The 27,951-nt window shown below is 38.9% G+C and overlaps 1 protein-coding gene across 1 annotated transcript in view; it reads left to right on the top strand.

Moving 5' to 3' along the window:
* LOC311291374 (uncharacterized protein) overlaps positions 1-27,951 on the top strand; it is a 668,579-nt gene that overhangs the window by 497,643 nt on the left and 142,985 nt on the right. The gene's annotated exons all lie outside the window — the stretch shown is intronic.

Here is a 27,951-nt window from a genome sequence, read left to right as displayed (position 1 = left end):
TCTGTCACCTTCCCCGAGAGCGAACGAAAACACGTCTTACATTCTCAACGCGCAACAGCGCCCCTCCACCTGAATTGCGTTTCTGTGTGTGAATGAATGATCCGCTTTTAGCAAACTATTTTGCTATACTGAGTAAAAATTTACTGAAATATGTTGAAATAAAATGTATTTGTATAAGCAACGTATTAAACTGCAAATTAACATTTATATTCCTTATAATAAAAACGAAAGACCTATGTTACAGACATATGAAAGACAACATTTCGTTGACTAGTTTTGGATAGATTACACATTTTTAATTTTACGCCCTTTTAAAGACGCCCCTTGTGCATATTGCCTTTACAAACAGAAAGTGTTTTACAAGATTTAAATCAATGTATTGTGTTATGTGAATGATTAGGCAGGATTATTTTCTAGGCAACAACATCCATTAGTCCAAAGTCTTATTGACGCATATTTAGTATGTGTTTTGTGGCCTTATTTCAGAAACTTTAGTTTTTAGTTTTTTCAAAAACCATGCATAAACATTATTCTCTCAAAAATACAAACATGTACATGCATGTTGTTCACATATTATGGTAGCCCTGTTTGTGCTAAATAGAGTGTAATTACATCTTTGCCATATATGTTTATATGTTTGCTTATATGTTTATAAGCAACTGAAAAAAGCACAAATGTCAGGGCATGTCAGAACATCTCAAGGACCCCAAAAGGCCCCTCAGACCCCAGAGGGTTAAAGACTCAGCAGTCAACATATATTAGAGTAAAATGCCAGCATTACTGTAGCAAAACAACTAACACACTGAGAGCACCTATAGTGCGCTACTAATAAGTGTCTCATCAGAAACAAATTCTACATACTGTAGTTCCAGGAAGAAAAGTAGTTATGACTAAATATTTATGAATAATTAAAATCAGAAAACAGTTTAGATCAAATTCAATTTATTAGTGGTAGTTAGTCTATTTTCCACGTTTAATTAGAGTATAGATCTATTAAATTAATGGCAAAATTATCTTGCACCATTCTAATTATTTGTCATGAATAGGTGCTTTCGGCGTGTTAGTTGTTGTAGTGTATAGTAGTGAAGTTACATTTGACACTGAAGCTTCAAAGCGCGTATCGAGTACGCAGCGCAATTTCTCATGAAGCTATTGCTTTCAGAGAAACACATGATCAACGAAAAACGAAGCCTCACTCATTGTCATGACTCATGTGAATGCTTCACTTTGCGTGTCGAAATGTTTGAACCCATACCAACTCTACAGGTTTTTGAAAGTTTAAGTCCGTTTACTAACATTTATTTTTTTATTTTATTTTTTATAAATAAGTATTGCCTATGTTACATGATCATATATTCTGACATATAAACAGCATAGAAACCATACAAATAATTAGACCACCATTTATTTGCATCAAGCAACTCTGTTGGTATTTTTATAATTAGTGTTAATATAATTGTTACATTTAATTTTTAATTTATTGCCACACTTTAATATGTGAGTTATATTATCAGAAAACTGAACAATTAGCGTAGTCAGGCTTTTATTTGTGTTTAATGGATAAAACATTGGAGGTCAAATACGCACTCGGGCTCATGGCTGCTTTAAATTTGACCTGCCACAAGATGATGCTGTTTTTGACACTCTTGATGCTTCGAATCTTTTCCCAGAACAATCAGGGGAAAGCCTCAGTGCTTCATGAGGCTTCATTTACCCATCACTAGCGTATAGCAAGGACGAAGCAGAGAGAGAATACACATGCAAGCTTGATTTTAATAAGACAAACAGGTAATCCAGGGCGAACAACAGATCTCAGGACAGGAACATGAAACAGCTACAACAACCGACAGCCAACAACTGAAGCACAGAGGTTTAAATACACAGGCAAACAAGCTAAACAAGATAACAAGGGGGCGTGGCTAATCAGAAACACCTGGGGAGACTAATAAACAAGAAAAACTAAAAGGACTACAAAACAAGGAAATAACGGAAGACACACACCAGTACAGTAGGTGGCGGTATGCAACTAAAAGTTGTTTGCAATCCGCCATTAAATAAGAGAAGAAGAAGAAGAAGAAGAAGAAGAAGAAGAAGAAGAAGAAGAAGAAGAAGAAGAAATAACGAAAGTCCACACAAGACAAGGGGAACACAAGACAGGAATCATGACAGTTGGTTTGTTATACGGTAATGCTGGCATTTTAATCTAATATATGTTGACTTTGGTAAACCAAATTGATAATTGTAGTCATTTTTTAATTGTATATGCTTCAATTAACTTGTACGTGTCATATTTGATTGTAAACGTGCCTCATGTGTGTCTTTACAGGGATGTATGGGCTTTATTTTGAGTCTATATATGTTTAATGATGCAAATAAATAATAAAAGAACTACAAATAATCTTTTTTAATCTTAATCTTATTTTTTTGTACTGGTGGTGTAAAGGAATAAAAATATCCTCCAAGTGCATGATGTTTAATCATATTTTATTAAATTATTTGTTAATGCATTATTTTGTCATGACTTTACTTGTCCAGTCAACACTTTAATCTCACCGTGATCTCACCATGTGGGCATAAGGTCATCAGTGTGAGTCACAGTGAGCTAAAAGTGTAACTCTAAAAGTGTAACTCACAGCGCACTCTCTGTGGCCACACTATGAGCTCATCCCAGATAGAAATGTTGTTGTTCTATCAATGTTATAATGTTCTTGTAATGTTTTATATAGCTAATTTTATTTTGGTTACCAGAATGTTCTCCTAATGGAAGGATAACACTCTCTAAAAATTTTTAGACATGTTTAGTGATAACACTGATAGAACATTATCCCATAACATTCTTATAAAGTTTTAGCGGGACGTTTCCCAGCAGATACAGGACTGAACCTCTTAAAAGAGGTTTAGATGTCGAAGATTGTTTGAAAGTAATAGTTTGGTTTGATTTGGTTTGGTTTCACCGTTATGGTGATCAGTATTTGCTTTAGTTGGGCTCTTTGCCCTTGACTATTTGATGTTAGTTTTTCTCTGGCTGTCCTCTGAGCATGTTCAAATGAACTCTTTCCAGACTAATTCCACTAAATGTCTTTAGAGAAAATACAGATTTCTTTACCTGTGAGAAGTGAAGAGAGAATGATCAGTCCCAGCAGACACAGATCACACTTATCAGCCATTTTGTGTTTCTGTCAGTCTTTCTCTTCATTATATATAGTTACAGCTCCTCCTCTTCATTATATATAGTTACAGCTCTTCCTTTAAACATCATCAGCTCCTCCTCTAGTTGGTAACTTCCTCTGATCTCTTCAACTGAGTGTTTAGTCCTGACTCTATGACACAGATGAAGAAGCGATCAGAAAGATCTCTGGTGTAAAACTGTGTTGACTTTGAAAAGCTCTGGATCAGAAAGTGAGCTGAACTGTACAGTGGCGTCCAGAAACCAACCAAGTCCATAAAGAAGTATTATGTTTGACACTGAACAAAGTGCTTTAAAATGAACCGTTCCACACAAATCAATACAAAAATATATTTTCCCTATCATTAGCTATGTTTCCATCACCTTGTTTTTATGCGCACTTGGAAGTATTACATTAGAAACGAGTGATGGAAATGTTACCCTTGAACAGTTACCCTGGAGTCCTGTCCAGTGGGGGAAGTGCACCTGTCCTCACCGCAAGTGTTGCTCTATTCGTTGGGTGAGGAACTGTGCTCTGCCGGTTCCGGGGCGCTACCGGGGCGGTACCTGAGATCTGATGCAGCATTTGGGGCGGTACCTGAGATCTGATGCAGCATTTGGGGCGGTACCTGAGATCTGATTGGTTATTGCTGCATTTGAGGCGGTACCTGAGATCTGATTGGTTATTGCAGCATTTGGGGCGGTACCTGAGATTTGATTTGTTATTGCAGCATTTGGGGTGGTACCTGAGATCTGATTGGTTATTGCAGCATTTGGGGTGATACCTGAGATCTGATTGGTTATTGCTGCATTTGAGGCGGTACCTGAGATCTGATTGGTTATTGCTACATTTGGGGCGGTACCTGAGATCTGATGCAGCATTTGGGGCGGTACCTGAGATCTGATGCAGCATTTGGGGCGGTACCTGAGATCTGATGCAGCATTTGGGGCGGTACCTGAGATCTGAGGCAGCATTTGGGGCGGTACCTGAGATCTGATGCAGCATTTGGGGTGGTACCTGAGATCTGAGGCAGCATTTGGGGCGGTACCTGAGATCTGATGCAGCATTTGGGGCGGTACCTGAGATCTGATGCAGCATTTGGGGCGGTACCTGAGATCTGATGCAGCATTTGGGGCGGTACCTGAGATCTGAGGCAGCATTTGGGGCGGTACCTGAGATCTGATGCAGCATTTGGGGCGGTACCTGAGATCTGAGGCAGCATTTGGGGCGGTACCTGAGATCTGATGCAGCATTTGGGGCGGTACCTGAGATCTGATGCAGCATTTGGGGTGGTACCTGAGATCTGATGCAGCATTTGGGGCGGTACCTGAGATCTGAGGCAGCATTTGAGGCGGTACCTGAGATCTGATTGGTTATTGCAGCATTTGGGGCGGTACCTGAGATCTGATTGGTTATTGCAGCATTTGGGGTGGTACCTGAGATCTGATTGGTTATTGCAGCATTTGGGGTGGTACCTGAGATCTGATTGGTTATTGCTGCATTTGGGGCGGTACCTGAGATCTGATTGGTTAGCGTTAGACTGCACGCCTTCCAGACCGGCAAATTAAAGTGAAACTGGATTTGAAAGGCAGTGATGCCTGGAATCACTTCGATTATGAATTACAGTTAAGTGCAAAATGTGCAGCGCCAACAATACTTAGCATTATGATGAGAACATGATTGTAATCGATTAGAATGCTGTAAATGATCTGTGCTTTAGTTGCCCGTTGTAATGGATTTTTTCCATCTAGCGCCTACAAATCGACACTTAATAAATAAATCTGTTGCGTCTACTGATCGACACAGAGCGTCTACAAATCGACACTTAATAACTCTTATACTCTAGCTCTTTGCGTCTTCCGTCGACAACTGGCTGAGTCTCTTATCCTAACGTCTTTGCTGCGCAGCATAAATAACAAACGAGACAGACTTCAGTAAATGTCCCTCAGATGGTTTATTCAAATGGCCGGAAGTTCTCGAGCAATACTCAGAGAATCTTGGCCCAACAGAAGAATACAATAGGCTTTATAGGCTAAAGCCAGACACATCAAAATAGAATCATCATGACTAACATGTCATGCGCTATCAATATGATTGGTTAAATTGTTTAAAGCAAGCCCGTAGGCAAAAGGCAAAAGACCGTAACTTCGTTTTTGGTCGAAAATGAGTTATTTATATTTTTGGCACATTCAAGACCTTCTTTATCATGTGGATAAGTATCTTGAATCAATTCCTTTTTTTTATCGAAAAAATAATGATTTGTCTTAACAGTAACTTCCAAAAGCCCGTGAGAAACCAAGGCAGAACACCGTAACATCAGTTACGGCTCTTTGGCTTTGTTTTGGAACGCTCAAACGGTGTTCTGCCTTTGTTTAGCCGCGCGTCAATATGAAGTTACTGTGCCGGTGTTCAATCAAATAATGCTACCTACCAGATTGTACGGTCTTCTGCCTTTGTTTTAATGTCCATTAAAATTAAAATTACGGTGTTGCCTGTGTACTTTGTACAGCTGCCATCAGTCGCTCTAACTTCTGATGTCCTCAGAGCCGTCAGAACATTTAGTATGGTCTGCTCCATCGACAAACGTGCAATATCGATCGCGAAGGATTATGCAGAGTTGACAGAAAAACGTTACACATTGCCGTATCAGATGAATACAACCTAGAATTAAAGCTCGGCAAACTAGCTGGCAGAGTGCCAAAACTTCGCCTTCAGCCCCGCCCTAAACGCGGTCGAGTCAACGCTGGACTAATAGGAGGTATTTTGTCATGTCGAATGTATTAATAATGCCATCAGAATGCAACCAAAGCACAGGATAGCAATAAGTAGATGGCTATATATAATTGTAAATCATACAAAAAAAATGCCATGATCACTAGATTTTATACAGGTGTTACTATAATGCTTTTGTTAATGGTGATCAGCAACTAAATATTGATAATGTGGAAGTTACTGCCTTTTGCCTTGGCATGACTTCTCACTTTTTGCTGACAATACAAAGGCAGAGTACAGTAACTTTAAAATAGTGGTCAAAAGTCAAGTTTGAGCTCAAGATTTTTTTATGTATATAATTTCCATTACTAAAACATCTATTTGCCAGATTTCCAGTGTCCTACCTATAATTAATTTGGCGAGACAACTAAAAATCTTTAAAGTCATTTTTCTCAGTTCCACACTCTAGCGACTTAAGGTCTTTTGCCTTTGTAGGGCAGAATAGCACCGGGCATGCGTTTCCACTGTCGGGCCAGAAGCTCCACAGCGCTTCACTAAAACACGCCCGTAACACGCCTCTCTGGGACAACGTCACACTAACCCATCATTTCACCAACAAATGGAAGTTTTATCAGAAAACTAATCAGAAATCACTGGAAACAGCGTTGAAAACAAACACGATAAAAGCGGCCGTTTGCTAGCTTTTTTGTTTGTTTGTTTAGCAGCTACTTGAATATTTAAAACCCAAGCATCGATGTTTTACCACAGGTTTACAATAAAAAGTGATACATTGATCATAATGAATTAATTTATGTAAAAATTGCACATTAGTCACTCAGAAATAAATATTACCGTTAGGTCTATTTCACAAAAGAAAGAGGACACACTTACTTTTTCAGTCGTGTCTGTTTCTTTATCTGGTAACTTAGTTACAGGACATATTTACATCACATTTAGAAAGAATGATAATTTCTACAAATATATGCCATACGACCTGAGGAGCTTTAGCACTCTCTCGACTCCCATACAGATATTTTCAGTCAGAGAAACAGAGGAAGCTCCCGAAAAAAAAAAGTTACTTTATTTTTTGATAGTCCGGTTTAAAGAGACGAGACGTAGGCTATGACAGATAAAATAAAAACATGACTGTGATAGCCTTTAAGATTGGTCTGATTTCTTCAAGCGTTCGCTGTTTTTTTGTTTTTTTACTATGCGTATCTTCAAGCGTTTACTATGTTTACTATGGTAACGGTTAGCGCGCATAGTCTTTTGAAACACAAACAGAAGGCATTCAAACATGAACGCGATTTAAATTATTTTATTTTTAAGTCTTAAATGCTGACAGAATCATCCGGCGCTGCCGTCTCCCAATGGTAAACTCCTCCTCTGTTGGTAACCACTCCTCTAGCCCGAGCTGGCCCGCTTTGGCCCAAGGTATTCGACGGGCCAGAAATCCTGGCCGTTGGCCTCGAGTAAGCCCCGATCAAGCCCCGGAAGTGACAGTGGAAACGCGACTGGCCCTGGCACGCACTAGCACGGCCCGGCCCTGGCCCGACAGTGGAAACGCGGCTAATAAGTCAAAAGTTTGTTAGAAGGTTAGATCATATCGAAAGTTCGTCTGGTGGCTACATCCTAAATAAAAGGAAGTATGATTTTTTTTTTTTTTATTGTTAGATCTGGAATGGAAAGTTAGTCACCATCAGACATAAAAATGGGAAGTATGATAAAAGTTTATCACAAGTTTAAAATCTAAAGTCAGATTTCCATAGTTGGTAACATAATTAATCTTATCTATAAAAGATCCACCGCACCGTGTATCAGCACGCTGTTAGGAAATCCACAACAAGAGTTATACATCAGACTAGAGCGGTCAAGTTCATGTGCACATTCTTGCCCTTTTGTGCAGATTACTTTTATTTACAGGTATATTTAATATGTGAATATCTGATTAATCTAGTATAGGATGCGTTTGGTTGAGTTTATTATCTCTCTAGCAAATCGCTGCAGGACGGTGTTTATTCATGGTTTCAGCTCAAATGCAATGCCAGATATTATCGACTGGGTTTTTTGAGATGGTCAGTTTCTTTTTCAAAAACATTGATTCATCAATCTTGCAGTGTTAGTTTTTCTAGTTATATGTTCATGTTTTCATAGACATGTTTTTATTTCATAGTTCTCATTTTTGGGACCTATCAATGATCGAAATAAGAAATTGACAAAAATGCCCATTCCTAAAAATAACGTTCCCAGAACGTTGCTGGGTAGTTATTTTTGAATAACCTAAAAATAGCTTATACTGAACGTTCCCTAAACGGATATTTTTAAGAATGGTTATTTAAATAAACTAACTTACATTTTATGTAAACTAACCTTCCAATTAAAACGCTGTCCAAAAAAAAAAAAAATGTTTTTTTATAATGACCTGTACAGAGCTCTGAAACTAGTTTAATACAGAATTTAATAAAATGTAGCAATTAGATCCATCCAGAACACATTTTAATGTGAATGTGAAAAACACAGAAATCATAAATTGGTTGATTTGTTTCTATCTTTATTTGCTGTGCATGCTTTCTCTCCAGTCTAAACATTAATTTATCATTTTGTTTTACTGGCTGACTGACTAACATTTGTTTACCAATCTCTTTGTTGAATAATTACTCATAATTAATATAGATATGAGAGTAAGTATGATTTCGGAGAGATTTGACACGCTTAATTGATGAGAACATGATGTTTATCGAGAAGTTTTCGTTTATGGACCAAAAGAAGAATGTCTCGCTAAACGGTACAATTCAGTGCTGTGAAATAAATGTACAGTTGCCATAGTCAAATCTTAATTTCTTAATATCTATTGTCGTGTCGCATGACACATTAATGTGTACTTCTTTTCAAATTTCTTGGGCGAAGGACACAATGTAACAAGCAATCTTGAGATTAACATGGATGATTTGCTTGTAGCCAGTCTTCAAAAGAAACAAAACAAAGAAGAGAAGAAAGAAGCCAAGAAAAGGAGAAGATGGGAAGGTCCTCATCAGGAGACAACCATCTCCAAAGCAAGAGAGAGATGAAGCTTACAAAACTGCAGTTAGCTGTTAGTGCATAGGGGCAACCGAGACACATATAACTTCTGCTTTGCCATGACATATTGAAGTAAGTGTGAGGGTAAAAACCGTTGCTATGAGACTTGCAGAAGGAAGAGGTCAGCAGAAAAAGTTCAGTTATGGGGAAGCGAGAATTGCGAAAGATCTGTGAAGGGTTACAGGAAGCCGAGGGGCATAAACTGACTGTTTGCTGTACAGATGCTGTAGCTAGATACACTCATTTAAATTAAATGGATGCCCCTAAAGCTTTTACTATATACATATTTTTTTGGACTAGAAAAAAAAAAGTTCAGTACTTTCATCATTTAAAACTTTCCAATGATCAAGAAATAACTGATCAAAAGGAACTAAATGCTGTTGCTTTGTCATTTTATGAAACATTGTATGTATGAGACAGAGTCAAGTGAAGAATCATCTGTAAATGAGTTGTGTCAGAAAGACTCAGAGGGCAGGTGAACGTTTGCATGGTATTTATTCTGTGAAGTATTAACAGATGGTACTGGGCTACAATGATTCGCGTTTAGTTGTATAGAAAAGTTCTTTGGCGTAGGCCCTCCGTACGAATCCTGGGGGGATTTAGATTCGGCTGATCTTGCCTGAAGACGAAATTAAAATAAACACCCACCAGTTGAGGCTATTCTTAACTGGAATTCCTAAAAGTTAATAATAATAAAAAGCTAAGTTAATTAATGTATATGGCCATGAGAGCCCACATTTGGCCGATTAAAGCCATATTTTTACGTTTTTATTTATAAACATTAGAGCAAATCTGGCTTGCATTTTGAGTTATGGTGGGGTGAGAACAAAAAAAGCACATTGCCCCTCTGGAACTCCTGGGGTGCTTCTCATTTCTTCTTTGTGCATCTTCGTCTTCTTTCCTCGCGTCTCAGCTCCACCCCCTGTAGGATGTGAGGGAAGGACGCAAGGAAAGAAAAGGAGGACGTAGGAATCGAATGAAAGCTTTTTTATATACATTGGAATGCTTGATAACTCGAGTGTAGGGCTGTGTGATATAGCTAAACAATTTATCACGATATGTTTTATATCGTTCGGTATCGATCATTATTTACATTTTTTATAACCCTTTTTGTGAAGACAAGTAGAAAAGTTTGAATTTAAACCAAAGTTTTTTTTTTTTTTACATTTATTTATCCATATTATAAGGGCAAACAACAAATTATATTAGTTTTAGCAGTCAAAAATAAAATGTACACAAAAATATCTTCTTTACGTCTTATATTAAGATTAAGAAGGAAAAGGGTTAAAGAAACTCTTGAACTTAAACTGTTACAAAATGTGTGCAATGCAAAAGTGTAAATGTAGAATAATCAAGGCGAACTTTGAGGTAGACATCTGTAATCAGTAGGGGTGTAACGGTTCACAAAATACATGGTTCGGTTCGATACGACACAGTGGTGTCACGGTTGGTACGTTTTCGATACAGCCAAAGGAAAGAAATGCCAGAGAAATTTCCTTGATTTTTAAAAAATATATATTAAAGAAAAATTATTTTTAAATAAGTGTGAGTTTTCCTACATTTTGAAACTGAGAGTAATCTTTGAAGGATGAACAAATCATGTTTTGGTCATCACATTAAAAAAATAACATTTAAATATTTGAGTTTTGAAGTGCTGTGTGACGTACTTGAAAGCATTTTACTATTCCTGCCAAACTTCCATGCTTACATTTAGTGTTACTACATGAAATCCATGGTGAATGTTGCTGATCTGTGGACTTAAATCCTATAACTATATAGTTCATTCATGACACAATGTGTCTCCTGGTTTCCACGTCAGCGCTGTTCTATCCGTTAATAATGGAGAAATTTGAATGCTTCTCACTAGATCTCGCAGCGATGTTATTACTTCTGTGGAGAATTCAACATTATCAATTTCAATAGTACATTGGGTAATTTGGGGTACATTTGTCATTTAATGAGATCTACTAACATAGGCTATATTATTAGTGGCGAGAATTTTCATGTGAATAAAGGCATAGATCCGTGAGTTCTTCAATGGTCTAGTGGTTAGAGCTTTCGCCAAGCGTGTCAGCGTTACGGGTTCTAATTCGCGCTCGTATAGTTTTTTTTCCAATCAAAACCAAATATGTTCATCAGTGGTTGTATATCAAGCAGGGACTAGGGCTGTCACGATTATGAAATTTGGCTGATGATTAATTGTCTAATAAATAATTGCGCTTATGACGATTAATTGTCTGTTTTAGGGCTTTGGCGATTAATTGTCATACAAATTGTTGTGATTATTTAATTTAATCGTTTGTAAGTTGTCACTTGCAATAACAAATTAATACGCTTAACACCTTTACTTATTAAAGTAATTTATTCAATGTAAAATGTGTATCTTTCAGAAATGTGTACATTTTAAAGAAAAAATGTAAATACAATTTTGAAAATATAAATAATAGAAACAATCACCATAAAATTACCGTAACACAAAAAAAAGACTGGCCAACTAAAGTAAAATATAAATGTATTTTACAAATAAAAAAATTCTGTAAATAACAGAAACAATGAATGACAAATATAAACTATGACCATAACAGAACAGGCCATACAAGTCAAATTCTGTAACAAAAACAATCCTGCTCCTTAATGGCTTGGTAGATTACGGGAAAGAAACACTAGCATGTTGACTTTCTCTGGCTTAATAAAAATTTTCACTCACCAGAGCTAAATTGTGCTGAGGAATGTTGGCCTCCGTCTGTGTCTTTTTCAGGTCTCTTCTTTTTATCCAGCTCATACTGAACGTGCTCACCAGATTCCTGCAAAGTCCTAGGGCACGTGCGGTGTGATCCTTCTCACTTGCTATGGCATTTGTAACAGCCAAGTGGAGATTATGGCCAACACAATTTAGCCATGGCCAGCCAAGTTTGCCCATTGCAGCCACAATATTAGCCCCATTATCAGTGGTTATGCAGGACATTTTTTTCTCATCTAATTCCCAATCTGCTAAAATGCACGTAAGAGTTTCTGAAAGTGTATCAGCAGTATGGTTCTCATGGGTGTGTCTTGTCTCTAGACACTTTGACACTAGAGTCCACTCAGTTGTGAGGTAATGTACTGTTAGGCTCATGTACGGGGTTATATATACACTGGACCACATGTCTGTTGTGGCTGAATAAAAATCAATTTCTTTCAAATCCTTGAGGATTTCATGCTTCACTTCTCTGTATAAATTTGGGATTGCTGTTTGGGAAATGTATGTTTTCCCTGGCAATTCATATTGTTTGTCAAAATTGTGGAGTATTTCTTTAAATGCTGGTTTCTCCACAGTATTAAAAGGCTGCATTTCCATCGCGATGTATCTCGTGACACTGTCTGTCAGCGTACGCCATTTGATAGTCGCGTTTATATTTTGTTACCCGTTCGAAGGCCTGCGCTATTGTCACCTGACTGGAAGTATGAGTGGCTGTGGATGACTTCAAAACTTCTGTGAACTCTGTGGGGTGATTCTGTGCTTTCAGGTGATTCCTAAGATTTGTGGTGTTGGCGGCTTTCGCTGGTATTTCTCTCCTACAAATTCGACACACTGTCGTGTCAACGTCTTTTGGCCGTCCTTTATCATCGGGTGTAAAACCAAAATGTGCCCAGATCGGCGCTGTCGTTTTCGGGATCGAAATTAAATCCATCTTTGGGTAGAGTTCTGCAGGTACTACAGCGCCCTCTTGTGTCTTCTAAAATTGCAATCATCTGTGACCGCGATTAGACCAATTAATCGCGATCAAACGATTATTTAATAATCGTGACAGACCTTTCGCAGGGACACGTTTGTGTGCATTTTGTTTTGTGATTTCACCGGAACGAATAGAGAGTCTCCGTAATGGCGTTAGGGATAGATTGAAGCACGCGTCCGAGTGAAGACTGAGCGTGAGCCACATAAGACACTGTATCCGCACCACTGATCGCAGTGGCAACGAGCACTCAGCAGCTTGATTTAAAAAACAATACATTTCAGCTCTAAAATGAACCAAATAAAGGCACTACTAGTTAACCGGAGATGTATTATTTATTTGTATTAGTTACATCCGTGCCGCGAGATGTTTCAGAAAGTAGTGGAGGTCGTTTCTGAAGGCCCTTACTGAAACCCCATGGTACGCCACTGCATACATCAAATAATAATAATTAAAAAATAAACAATCCACTCCACTTGAATGCTAAACGTTTGTGTTATTTCTCACAGGGTTATTCACTTGAGCTTGTGTTTCTGGTGTCCCACTTTCACATGCGCATGAAAGGAAGTCAGTGCAAGGAAAAGTCTAGTATGAACGGCCATTAATAAGTAAAACGTGTTTAGTAAAATAAATATCAATCTCAAAGTTGGTGTCAAAATATGGCAGTATTGTATATTTTAATGTTAATATCATGGTAGATAATTGTGTTATTGATCAAATATATTTAATAGTTCTTGCTAAAGAAACATGGGATTTGTGCCTATAATGTTTTTAAAATAATTGGAAGATAAATTTACCTCATTCATGGAAAGTTTCAAGGACATATAATACATTTTTAAAAGACATCAAATTATCATAATATTTTATAACAGTTCTACTTTATACTATTACATCAGGGCTCACTCTCATGTCCTTTCACTTCATATTTCTCTCTTTGAATTATTCTGATGTTCTGAAAATTAAATGTAATATTTTTTTCTTTGATTTCAGACCTGATGGAAGAGAGCGAGGAGAGTGAAGAACTGAGTGAAGTGGAGGAGGAACATCATGTCTAACCTGGATTAAAACCTTTGAGTCGGTCAAAGACTAAACAGACATTTTTAAAGAAAAGAAGAGCCAAGAAATCTTTCACCTGCTCTCAGTGTGGAAAGAGTTTCACAACCAAACAGAGTCTAGAATGTCACATGAGGATCCACACCGGAGAGAAGCCGTTCTCATGTGATCAGTGTGGGAAGAGCTTCTCATGCAAACAACATCTTAAATGTCACATCAGAGTTCACACTGGAGAGAAGCCGTACACATGTGATCAGTGCAGCAAAACATTTATCTGTGCATCAGCCCTGAAGAAACACCTGAGAGTTCATAAGAAGGAGAAGCCGCATTCATGTACTGTGTGTGGAAAGAGTTTTTCACAGCTGCAACATTTACATAGACATGAGAAAATACACACTGGTGTGAGAGAGTACATGTGCTTTGAGTGTGAGAAGACTTTTACTACAGCAAACAAGTTAAAACGGCACCAGAGAATTCACACTGGAGAAAAACCTTACAAGTGTTCACACTGTGACAAGAGATTCAAGCAGTCAACAAGTCTGAAAAGACATGAGAGGATCCACACTGGAGAGAAGCCGCACACGTGTGATCAGTTTCTGTAAGAACTGATTTTCATAAAAGCTGAGATAAAACTCACCCTACAACTACAATAAAGCAATGAAACGCACCCTGGACAGAAGATCGCAAAGAGCGAGCACAGGGGGGGGGGGGGGGGAGAAAGAAAAAACGTGGTAGTTACGTGAAGAAACGTGTTTTCAAAATTACAATTAATTTATTTCACTATAAAAAAATTAAGATAGAGGTGATTAAATAACAAACATGTAAAACAACAACATCAAAACAATAAGAAATCTCAAAACAAAAGGGACATAATTTGCGTATCTACCCCGAAGTGATACAATTCTGTATCAAAATTTTAAGGCCAGACCAGTAGTTTGTTAAGGCTTGGTTTGTAGGGAATTACAAACCTGCGCACATATATTCTAATGCGCATAACTATAGAATTAATTCTTGATGCGCATGTGAGCGCCATCAGCGTTTCTCACCGGTTCGCATTTAAAGTCTGTGTAAAGAGAATGGTGTCGTCTTAGCAGCCTCTAATCTAATAACAAATGATCGTTGCGACGGAGGTGAATCCGTCAAAGCTAACTTTGGCTGGAAAATGTCTTTATTCAAGAGCTGCTATAAAGCCAAAACAATTTCTGTCACCTTAAGTTATCCGTTTATCACTGTAAAGCCGCATTGAAACAATCTATATTGTTAAAAGCGCTATATAAATGAAGATGACTTGACTTGAAAGTCATGCAACTGGTAACCTGCAATTTATTGTAAATTTACAGTCAAATAATTAACAGTGTTTCTCATTATAATGACTTGAACCCAGGGCCTAAAATTAACACTCGCCAAGTGCCACATGCGAGTAAAAATCGGAGTTGGCGAGTATACGAAACAGTGTGAGTCGCCAGTTGGCCAGTAACAGTTTTTTGAAGTGCAATGTTGTGACAACATTAACGTGAACGATGCTCTGTACAGTTGATGTGTCAGTGCTGCATCATCACGAAAGTTTCAGCCTTTCCAGTGTAAACATTCAAGCGCTGGAACACGCAAAAGGGAATTTGTTACTCAGACGCTGTGTGGGAAGTTTAACATCTGAACTGCGCGACCTGAAAGCCGTCTCTCAGACAATGCGCAAAGTTCTCAAAGTCGCAAAGTGGGCCGCTTCACTTTTGGGCCGGCCGAGGTTTTTTTTTTTTTTTTTTTTTTTGGTAACGTTTGAGTCTATCTTCTCTTTTAACCACGTTCCGCATTCTGACACCGCAGCCGCAGCGCGCAGCCTCTGCATGGGTTGTACCATATGAGGGAGTTCTCCCCTCCCCTCCCATAGAGTTGGTTGGGTCCATAGCCCGTCTTTTCCAAATCGTTTTCTCTCAGGAAGGCTACCGCGGCACCGCCGGCGCCTACTGATAAGATAGGGTCAGCCCTACATAACGGTTCGCTTCAGGGAGGATGGATGGTAGGAAGAGACCAGGGGGGGCTGAAAAAGCCAGATTAAAAAAAAGAAAGGCATTGGAGGAGGATGCTGCCAAATGTGTTAAACTTACCGAGTTATTTTCAAGAGGACAAACACAAGTGGCAACAGGTAAAGAGAGATAATGTTAGGCCTATGATTAGCATTAGCAACGTAATTATTCTGCTAATACCGTTGTCAACTTATTCACAAGCAAAATATAACATTTAATTTAAATATTAGCCTTTTTGTATCACCCAATACATGGCGATTCATAGACTTTGCAAATATTATGCAATTTAATATTGATAACAACTCAAGCTTGATCTGTGTAACGTTATGCAGTAACATTACTTTTTATTATTATTTTATTTTAATTACTAATTATTTTTTGTAGCATCTGAGCAGCAGATAAGCCAGTCCCCTGCTGAAAATGAGGAGGCCATGATGACTACAGCTACAGGTAGAGAGGATACCAGAGTAAACAATATGAATTAAAGTTATAACCCTCAGGTTGTGTTCAAAACCCTATAACACCTTTTTTGTTCTTGGTCAAAAATGTCCGGGCTACAAAAAATAGCTTATAAATCACTTGTTATGCTATATAATCTAAAATTGGATTTAATCTTTTTGTCAACTTGTTTTCTTTCAAATAGGCCTGGTTTTATATTTCTATTTGCATCTGATTAATAATAGGCCTCATTTATCTGAGAGTAGGTATCATGTTTTTGAGTAAAAAAGCATTATTTTTGAATAAATTTGGAAATATTAAATAAAATATGAAAAAAAATGGCAATGACGGCCCACATGAGATCTCATTCCAACAAATCCGGCCTACTGTCTAATCTGAGTCTGATACCCCTGGTATATGTCCTTCTGTCCTATTTGTCATGCAATATAGGTGAGTCAGATGCTGAAAGAGCAGATATAGAGACAGCATCCAGTGAGGCAACAGCCCTGCAAGAGATTCCAGAGGCACAGGCAGATGCAAGTGTAGATGAGGAAGCCAGTCATTTTGATTATTTTGCTCGTCCTCAAGCACAGGATCTAGACACATTTTTCCATTACCATCCTCAGCAGCCCACAAAACACCACCTACTAGCTAAAGTTTTTCACAGCAAGCATGGTACCAACCGTAAGTGGTTGACATACAGTGAAAAAACACAATCACTGTATTGTTCTGTGTGTTTGGCATTTGCACCTGCTGCAAGTGAAAGTCCTTTCATAAAGGGAGGTATGAAAACATGGAAACATGTTCATCAGCGGATAGAAGAGCATGAGAAAAGTAAGATCCACAGAGACAGTGCTGATGCTTACTTTCTGTTGGCTAAAAGGGCAGATATAAAAAGCCTTCTGGCAGACAAACAAATGTCTTTACATCATGAGCAGGTGAAGGAGAAGCGTCAGGTGATGGAACGCATAATAGATGTGATAAAAGTCATAGGCAAATGTGGACTTAGTTACAGAGGGGATAAAGCAGAGGCTGCTTATACACTAGAAAATACTGCAGTCAATCATGGCAACTTTCTAGAGTTGGTAATACTTTTGAGTCGTTACGATCTGTGCCTTCAACAGCACATTAGCAGTTGTATAGAGCAGAGCAAGAAGCATCATGACACTGGTGCAAAAGGTAGAGGATCTCTTGTGACTCTGCTATCAAAGGACATTGTTGGGAAAGTTGTGGATGCTCTCAGCCAGGTCATAAAGGGCACAATTTCAGATGAGGTTAGAGAGGCGGGACTGTTTTCGGTTCAGATCGATACAACCCAAGATGTCACATCAAAGGACCAGTGTGCTATCATTGTCAGATATGTCACAGATGTAGTTCATGAGCGCTTGGTTGCTGTGGTGAACTGTGAAAAATCCACAGGTAAACATCTGACACAGCTACTAAAGAACACATTGGACAAACTTGGCATTGATATGGGCATGTGTGTGGGCAACTCCACTGATGGAGCAGCAAATATGCAGGGACCGTATAAAGGGTTCTCTGCATTCCTGTCTGAACAGTCTCCAACACAAATTCATGTCTGGTGTTATGCCCATGTTTTAAATTTGGTACTGGCAGACACAACAGGCAGTGTCATAGAGAGTGCATCTCTATTCTCACTTCTAAATGATGTGGCAGTTTTCCTCAGGGAGTCTTATAAACGCATGCAGACTTGGGAAGAGACCAGTGAGGACACACATCACAGGAGACTGAGCCCAATAGGGGAAACCAGGTGGTGGGCTAAGGATCAGGCTCTCACTAAGGTCTTTGGGTCTTTTGGTAATCCCCAGGATGCATTGTTTGTTGACCTGCTGCTGACTCTAGCCTCTGTTGAGAAGGATGGAAGTATGAAGTCAACAGTGAGGGTAAAAGCAAAGGGATTAATTGAAAATCTTCTGAAATATGAGATTATCCTTATTGCTCAAACTTTCCTTCGCATTTTCCAACATACATCCCCCCTCTCCAAGTACCTACAGACACATGGAGTGGATATTTTGTCAGCTCAGCGTCTGGTTGAGGGGACAAAGGATAACCTCAAAAAATATGTCAGGGACTTTGAGGGAGTGAAAGTGGCAGCTGATAAGTTTGTGAGTTGGGCCAATGACAAGCTGGAAGAGATGGACAACTATGAACTACTTGTGCAGACTGCACTTCCAGAGAAGCGTGTCCGAAAAAAGAAAAGAATGCCAGGAGAGCTTTTAGATGATGAACCAGTAACCTCATCTGATTCTGCCTTTGAGGTGAATGTCCATAATGTTATTCTGGACACTGTGGCAGGTAGCATAGATAGAAGGTTTTCAGCAAATGCAAAACTTGCCTCAGATTTAGCTTGTCTTGACCCCAAAAACTTTCCTGAAATAAAGAGAAATGGGCTCCCTAACTCAGCACTCCAGGAAATCAGCAAATGTCTGCTTAGGTTTGATGACAGAGCTACTGTTAGCACATTACAAACTGAGCTTTCTAGCCTGGCATACCAGTGGGACAGACTGAAACAGTCCTCTCTTGAAGGTTATACTGTCAGGACATGTAGTGAGGTGACACAGGAAGGTCAGGAGGATAGAGGCGGACTGCCATATATGGAAGAACCAGAGATGGAACTTGAAAGCAGGACCTGTTCCTCCTGCAAAAACTGTGCCATTTGTGTCCATTTAATACTCTCGCAGTATAACCTCCTCACAGATGCTTATCATGTGATTGGGTTAGCATATAAGTTTCTGTTGACTTTGTCCATCACGCAGGTTGCATGTGAGAGAAGCTTCTCAACTTTAAAGTTTGTGAAGAATAGGCTACGAAGCTCATTGAGTCAGGACAACTTGGAGGCTTTTATGTTGATGTGCACAGAGAAGGAAATCCACATGTCTATAAGCAACGACACAGTTATTGATAAAGTGGCTGAAACCAGTGCACTGCTTAGGCGGCTACTGATGCTGTAGATGCTGTTGGTGCTGTAAACAGTTCAATTTGCCTCATTGTGGAAGAGTGTTTCAAATGCTTTCTTTATTTCTTTCTGCTTTTGTTAATTTATTAACCTATCCTTGTGGAATAGTGGAATATTTTTTTTGTTAACTTATCATCTTAAGTGAATTATTGTTTAACCTTTAAATTATTTGTTTGTTGAACCATAGTATTAATAAAAACTACATAATAGTAAGAGCTGAACTGTTGCTTCATTTATCCAATTTGGAAAAAGTGCTAATTTAAAATTCCACCATGGAAAAAGTGGGCCGGTCTTGGGCCTGAAACTCCCGGGCTGAAAAGTGGTCCCACTCCGGCCCTGGCTCTCTTTCATACCTTCCTGTGCTTAAATGGACAAATTCAGTCAAAATTATGACAAAACCATCTGGGCGAGTGTCCTAGTAAGCATAGTGAACATAAGTCCTAGTATGCATAAGTAAACGCAAACACAAAAGGCATGATCATGTACAGTATGCCTTCGGTCTTAATCATTATAATCCTGCTACTGTCTGCTTTTTTAAAATATTAAATCAATAAACAAAGGGCAAAAAAAAAAAAAAACACTCACTGCTCTTGTGATATGAAGTTTATGCAGTGTTATTTATTAGATTGGCCTACTTAATTACATTTTGGTACCTGAAATCTATAAGACCTTCCCAAAGAGCACTATTTATTTAATTTGTATCTTTGTTGCATTGCATTTATTGGTGCTTTTGCTTGTAATTTGATTTTGTTCTTATTTTATTACTGACTGTTTACTTGTCTTTTAAAATGTAGGCTATTACATGTACTTAAGTTAAGCTAGTAGTTTTAGCTGAGGTATCACATTGGTATAGAGGATTATGAATAAAAAAAATAAAAAAAAAAGGTGTCATAACTGCCTGTTATTGTGTCATGGCTGATAAAAAATTATTTGGCCGCTACATTTTTTTAAGTCACCAGCCATTGGCAGGTGTGACAAAAAGTTAGTTTTAGGCCCTGTTTGCACCTCATAATGAGATACTTTCTTATAATAATGAAAATCTTTCCAAGCAAATACCAATCAAAAGAACAAAATGTCCTGACGCTCACCGTGGCTGTACAGAAACTACTTTGTTGCTCAGCACATAAAGATGAACTACTTACTTGACATGATCATATGATTGCACATCTCCGGTTGGAGAGCACGCTGGCACGGTTTGGCTGCCGCTTCTCCCACCGTGAATATCTAAACACTGTTGGATATACTCTTGTTATTACTTAATTGTCGATACTCATTTGCGCTAGTCAAAAAGTAGTGCAAAACAATTACGCTTACTGGCATCTTGATACTGTCTGCCTGTTGGCTCCAATTTAAACATCTTCATTCCACGTCCTTGGTCTGGGAAAACTGTCTCTGGTGCCAGTTGCAGCTGCAGTGGCCGGACATCTTTTTATACCTGGTAGAAAACCCAGCGTCTACACTAAAGAAAAACTAAAGACATACAAGCCTCTTGACGCATACAATTTTGTACTTTGCGGTCATGTCCAAGATATTGAATATCAAGAATTGTCTCATGACTTTTGTGTATTACAGACCAAGGTTTTGCCTAGCCAGCAGCAAGGACACAAAACTCAACTTTACAAAACGTGGGCTATTAACAACAAATCTAACAACTACATACTGACGGCGAACTGCAATTGTATGGCTGGGTACGTATTAACTCTTTTTCATTGTTTAATGTATTTTGGAACAATGTAAATCACTAGAAACTACTGCTGCTGCTACTACCTAGGTGGATGTAGCTAAATGTAATAGATATTAATAGGCTATAGGGTTAAATATTATTTCATGCTGTAGGCTAATTCAGATTTTCCCTCTATGAATTGCATATGTGAATATGAACAAATACGCATTATTAATTTAAGTTAAGGTATTATCTAGATCTATTGATTACATCAAATTCATGCTTTAATGTAGGCTAGGGTCGTGCTGCAGCAATGAAGCCGCACTGCTTTTTAGGGTTGAGCTGTATGTCAGGATGGGAAGGACAGACACAGCAAGCACATCAGGGGCCTGCATGTGGAAATACATGTCCAGGAGAGAGGTCAAGACAGCAGCCCTGAGTCAGAGAGCCAAAGAGAAAAGACAGCCAGCTTAAAGATATTCCTGAGAAAAGTGGCAAGCCTAATGTGAAAGGCATGAATATCAATTGATTTCACTGTTATCAAGTTCATTTTCAGTCATATTTATCAGTGATTTTTGATTAAAGGAAAACTCTGACTTTTTGGGACTTTAGCTTATTCACAGTATCCCCCAGAGTTAGATAAGTCCATACATACCTTTTTAATTTCTGTGCGTTCTGTAAGTGTTATTTGACGCACCCACCGCTAGCCTAGCTTAGCACAAAGACTGGATGTAAATGGATAATGGTAGCATACTAATCCCAATAAGTGACAAAATAATGCAAACATTTTCCTATTTACATATTGTGATCTGTATAGTCACAGCGTGTACAAATAACAAGGCTATATGAGACAGAGACCATTTTTAATCGTATAAATACTGGGAACTATATTCTCACTAGGCGTAGGAGCACAGCTAACGTTACTTGGGCGGAGTGATTAGCGCAGCACACGAGACGCCCTGTTGATGGTTCCGTAAACAAAACAAACGTGACTAACTAGCTAGTAGCGAACGTGACTCGTGATCATGGCTGACTTTGAGGAATTGTCAGAGGAATTTTACTGTGTATCAAACCAAGATCCGGAACCATATAGTTTTGAGCCAGAATACACAGACGAGGAGTTACAAACTTTGGAAGCTATTCATTAGCAAGTTGAATGTTACAGTCCTGAGAGTTACATTTAGCGCCGCTCATTTGTTATTGAGCGATACAGTGTGTTCATGACAACACAATAATAACAATAAAGGGGATACACGGAGCCCCTATTCACGTAATAGTGTCACTATTAAGGTTACATTACAGCATGGCACTGTTACAGTATGGCTAATGTTAGTCATCTTAAAACATAACGGAACACTTACCGCAGCAACAGGTGATCCAATTTGTCCTGTCTTTATTATCGATGGGATGGCTGCATCCTTTAGCACACGTTTCATGGTCCGTGTGGCAACTTGCATTTTTTCAAAATAGTCGTCTATAGTAAAATGTTCAGAGCAAACGAAATACTTCTTGATGATGTTTACAGGTGTGTTTGGATCTATACCCAGAACAAGTAGCCATTGATTCATCAGGTCAGCGTTTTTGGTTGGAATTCTATGAAACATCATGGTATTACCTGGTCTCCCCTGTTTATTGTCGCAGCTCTTCACAATACAGCGAACACCCATGGTTGTAAACTATACATTTACTATCTAGTAATTACTGACTCTATTACTCCAACTCTGAGCGAACTCTCTGCTCCTCACCACAGGGCGTCTCGTGTGCTGCGCTAATCACTCCGCCCAAGTAACGTTAGCTGTGCTCCTACGCCTAGTGAGAATATAGTTCCCAGTATTTATACGATTAAAAATGGTCTCTGTCTCATATAGCCTTGTTATTTGTACACGCTGTGACTATACAGATCACAACATGTAAATAGGAAAATGTTTGCATTATTTTGTCACTTATTGGGATTAGTATGCTACCATTATCCATTTACATCCAGTCTTTGTGCTAAGCTAGGCTAGCGGTGGGTGCGTCAAATAACACTTACAGAACGCACAGAAATGAAAAGGGTTTGTATGGACTTATCTAACTCTGGGGGATACTGTGAATAAGCTAAAGTCCCAAAAAGTCGGAGTGTTCCTTTAAAGTACTTAGATGTGCGGTTTCAAAATGAAACTTTATAAGCAAGACATATAACTGCTATAATAACTGAGACTAATGACCATCTTTTGTTACATTATAGAGCTCACTGCTGATGATCGAAGGCAGGGGTGCCCAACCCTGCTCCTGCCGATCGACTGTTTGATTAGGGTTGGAGATGAACTGTGCAGGACAGTCGATTGGCAGGAGCAGGGTTGGGCACCCCTGATCTAAGGGATCTAAGAGACCTTGCACCTAATGCAGCTATTTTCACCAGAGTGGACCTTAGTGACACAGATTCTGCATCTGAATCGGACACTGAAACAAACCTACCAGAGCCAGTTACAGCTGTTTATGATAAACCGTTGGGGGGCCTACCACCACATGTTCTAAAGGACAAGAGTCTTGAGATGTTTCAGAGACTTAGAAAGAAGCTTACTTCAGATATGTGTGAAGCTCTCGAGTTTACTACCAGGTAGCAATCAAAATGCAGGGCCTGGCACACACATAGAGAACGCAGAATAACAAGCACAAACTTGCACCACTTGTGCACAGCTGGAGAGCCTACAGACAATGATATTAAAAACATCATGCATTACAAGACAGAGGATCTACAAGTACCAGCCGTACGCTGGGGGAGACAAATGGAGGATACAGCAAGAAAATGCTACATAGAAGAAATGAGTAAAGGTCACACTAATTTCTTTGCTAGACTCTCTGGTCTTGTTGTTCACCCAGATCACTTACATATTGGTGCATCACCTGATGGGATTGTAAGCTGCTCATGTTGTGGGAGGGGAACACGGGAGATTAAATGCCTGTATAAATACAGAGAGGGCCTGACCAGCTGCAATGAAGACCCCCAGTTCTGCCTTGACACAACTGGGCAGCTGAAGATGAACTGTAGTAGTACTACTACCAGGTCCAGCAGCAGATTTTTGTGTGTGATGTCCACTACAATGACTTTGTGGTTTGGACCAAACAGGTCATGGTCATTAATCATGTTGTGAGAGATGCAGACTTGCTGCTGAAAGCCATGCCTAAGGCTGAACAACTCTTCCTCGACCATCTTCTGCCAGAGCTGTTGACCCGGAGCATGGATCCCAGCATCGTAGATGAACATACACTGTACTGTCCACACTGCAACAGTCCAGATTATGGCAAGATGATTCACTGTGGTAAGTGCAAAAGTCATTTCCATTACAAGTGAGTTCAGATCAAAAGAAGGTCTTCTAAGTGGCTTTGCAAACTGTAACACCTAAAGGGTAATATCGCTCCACATGGACATAATATATATATAAAAAAAAATATATATATATATATAATAAATAATAACATTAGATTAGTGGTCATCTTATCTGTGTATATTTTCTCTACAGTGTATGGTTGTACAACCAGTAGATGTTGTTCCTAACATCTATGAATTTTGGTTGAGAGATTACATTTTTAAAAACAAAATACTTAATAGTAAGAGAATGTCCAATATACTTATCACATTCCCTCCCTAAATGTTGCTTGTTTGGCTAAATGGGCACTAAAAACTGAAACACTGATTTGTGTACAATTTAAATATTTTAATTAAATTCATTGTTAAAAAAATGTTAGAACTTAAAATGTCCAGTAAAATGTCAATGCAGGACTCATTTAATTTAAATATTCAAAGTTAATCAAAAGCAATTAAAATAAATCATGCATAGAGAAAACCATCCCAAAGTTAACACACAATGAAAATGTACCATGTATGTGCCATCTCGGTTACTGCTTTTTCACATTATGAATGATTGGCTTGCTTGTTAGTGTGTCTATCTTTTAGGCATTACACTTTATCAAAGATTTGTTAATGCCCCTCACACTATTACCATATCATCCAGAATGTCTACCTGAGTAAGTGGAATTACAGATATTAAAATGTTGCATTTCTTCCATCGACCAATGACTCTTTCCACGTGTATTCTCACATTTGACATTCTCAAGTGTCAACTTCATGACCAGAGAGCTGTTTCTTGCCTTTTGTGAAGTGTGGGATATGAAGGGTTGCACCGTATGCTGAAAGGTCCTCCCTAATCAAAAACCCTCGATCAGTGGCGAAGACGTTGGCTCTCAGTATCTCACCGATGTAGCATGTTGAAGGTAAGTTACTCAGCTAGCTAGCTAATATATCACCGTAACTTTGCTCATAAATGATAGATCCAAAGTGCGACCGCTTGACTTGTGTCATGAGTGAGTTTGGGTGTCACAGCTAGCAACCAAGCCACATTAGCTAGCTATGTATAACATGTATATGTTTTCATGCTAGTTAATCGAATGTGTTTGTAGCTTGAAACAAGCTAGCGCGAACCGCTGATTAGCTAGCATATGAAGTAGCGGCCCAAGATGGCGACCGCCCGTATACGTGAACAGTATAGCTAGTCTTTCTAAACAATATTTTCTAACTTTTGTCTGTACCCTTACAAAGTTCTCAATGCTTCGGTTAACATGTAGGGACCCTCATTATGCTACCGTTGAAGTGTTGTACTATTTTTAGCTTTGTTAGTGGTGCAGAAATAGTGATTTGTTTTCTACTTTCCAAGTGCCCTGAACCCCGAAAAAAAAAAAAATAGATGAATAGAGATAATAGATGTATAACTTAAATAACCCTAATATTGTAGTTGTCCTAACTTTTCTTTTGTTTATTTTTAGGTTTGTCGATGTTATTTATAGAGAGCTGTGGGAGGGCTGTGTTGCAGAAATTAAAGCAGCAAAATTTTTTAAGTGTTCTGTCAGACTCATCTACTGACATGAGTGGCAGAGACCTGGAAGTTTTTTTTTCTGTCCGTATATTGAGCTGTGGACATCCAAAGAACATCTTTATTGGTGTAGAGGAGCTCCAACACGCCACAGCGCCTGGTCAGTTTGCTGCAATGGCTATTGAATCTGTTTGTGTTGCTTGCTGTGTTTTCACTTGTTGAGTAACGTTACATCAATAACAAGTATTTCTCGGTCTACAGCATTGGATAAGGCAGACATATTCCAGTGGATGGATAAGGTAGTGGGCTTGGGTACTGATGGAGCTGCTGTGATGGTTGGGAGGATTGGGGGTGTTGCCACACTTCTTCGTGCTAAAGTTCCCCACCTGATAAATATCCAGTGCCTAAGCCATGGCCTGGAGCTGGCTGCCATGGATGCTATGAAAGACCAAGAAAGAATGAGAAAGGCAAGTAACAAGGAGTAAAAAGCCAGCCTTCAGCAACTTCTGTATAGTAAACTGAGAAAATCATGTCCTACATAAACCCAACATGTTATGTGCTACTTAAGCCAATTTGTATAATTATCATACTCCTATAATTCTAATTCAGGTGATGGACATACTGAAGGGGCTGCATAAACAGTATCATCACTATCCAAAAGTGTGGAGAGAGTTAAAAGATCTGGCAGATGTGTTCAACCAAAAGGTCTGGAAGATGACCAATTTGGGAGGGACAAGGTGGCTCCCACACACGGAGAGGGCACTCAGGGTCTTGTTAAAAAACTACCCAGTATTGCTTGCCCAGATGGAAAACAAAGTGGAAGCAAGGCTAGTAATACATTCCTGTTTCCTAGGTCATCATACTTAATCAATCTCGGTCAACATGAATTCTTATTTGGTTGTTTACATCAAACAGATCAGCAAGTGTTGAAAATGATTGGACAAGCCAAGCAGTGCCTTCAGGTGTTGAAAGATTTTCAACACCACCTCTTCATCATGGTGGTCCAAGACGTCATAGAAGTCTTGAGTTGGCAAGTTTATATTAAATATAATCTGTCTGATCAGTTTATTTTCAATTTAAGTTGCAGTGTAGTGTACCTGAGTTGAGTCATGCTTTCTTTCTTGTAGTCTGAGTCTGAAGCTGCAAGAGGATGGGCTTACCCTGCCAGAGGCACTCTATGCCTTTGAAACAGCAGTGTTGAGGCTGACAGCCATGGAGATAGAATGTGTGTGGAGGGCTTCCTAGCTGAAACCAAGAATGGAACCTATCAAAATGTTGAGCTGTTGAGGTTCAGGGACAGCAGTATAAATGCTTTTCCAAGTATATATTTCAACAAGAAGGATGACATCATTTATTTTTAAGGTGTTAAATTCTGCGACATTATAATTATTTATAATTACTTTTTTTCTCCAGTGTGAAGCGGATGCTCCTGCGCAGTGTGATTGCCAGGCTACAGTCCCGATTCAAGGGGGTTGAGACTCATCAGGTGCTGCAGGCTGCAGCAAAACTGGTGGATCCTCGCGAGTGGGTTGCTGACCATCAAAATGCAGAAAGGAGGTCACTGAAACTTTGCCTTGCCCAGCGAAAGAGGAAGGTACCGAAAAAGTTCTTAGATTTTGTTTAATTTTTGTTGTCGAGAGGGACTTCAGTGCCATGAAGTGATGACATTAGGAAGATGCCCCTGATGGAGATGCCCCTGCCCAACCACTAGCTCCCAGGGCAAAAGAAAGAAAAAAAAATGCAGAAAGGAGGTCACTGAAACTTTGCCTTGCCCAGCGAAAGAGGAAGGCACCAAAAAAGTTCTTAGATTTTGTTTAATTTTTGTTGTTTTGTTTTATTTTTGTGATGTCCAATTATATTCTAATAAATTATTTGTTTGTTTTTTATGTCCAATTATATTTTGATAAATGTTTTTGATGTATTTATTAATGTATTTATTTATACAGCTTGAGTGTTGAAATGTTGAAGAGCTTGCTCTTCATTAGCTTGGAGGGTCCCAACTTGGAGCACTTCAACCCCATGCCAATAGTGAAGAGGTGGCTCATGGAGGCGGACAGAAGGAGTTTCCAGTGAATAAAATGGACCGCTGAGGGAGAGAAAGGGAGGGGCCCATGAAGATGTCACACTGTAGGTTAGGGTTAGGGTTTTCTTTCTACCCTGACCTGTCCTGGTTCCTGATGTGGGCATTCTTCTTTCAGAGTTTGTCCTTGTTTGCTACAGTTTTTAAATAATTTATATAAAAAAGCTCACTTTTTTTTCCTGATGCTTTTCTTTGTCAT

This window comes from Rutilus rutilus, assembly GCF_951802725.1.
Source record: "Rutilus rutilus genome assembly, chromosome: 1".
Lineage (NCBI taxonomy): Eukaryota > Metazoa > Chordata > Actinopteri > Cypriniformes > Leuciscidae > Rutilus > Rutilus rutilus.
This window is presented reverse-complemented; position numbering and strand designations above follow the sequence as displayed.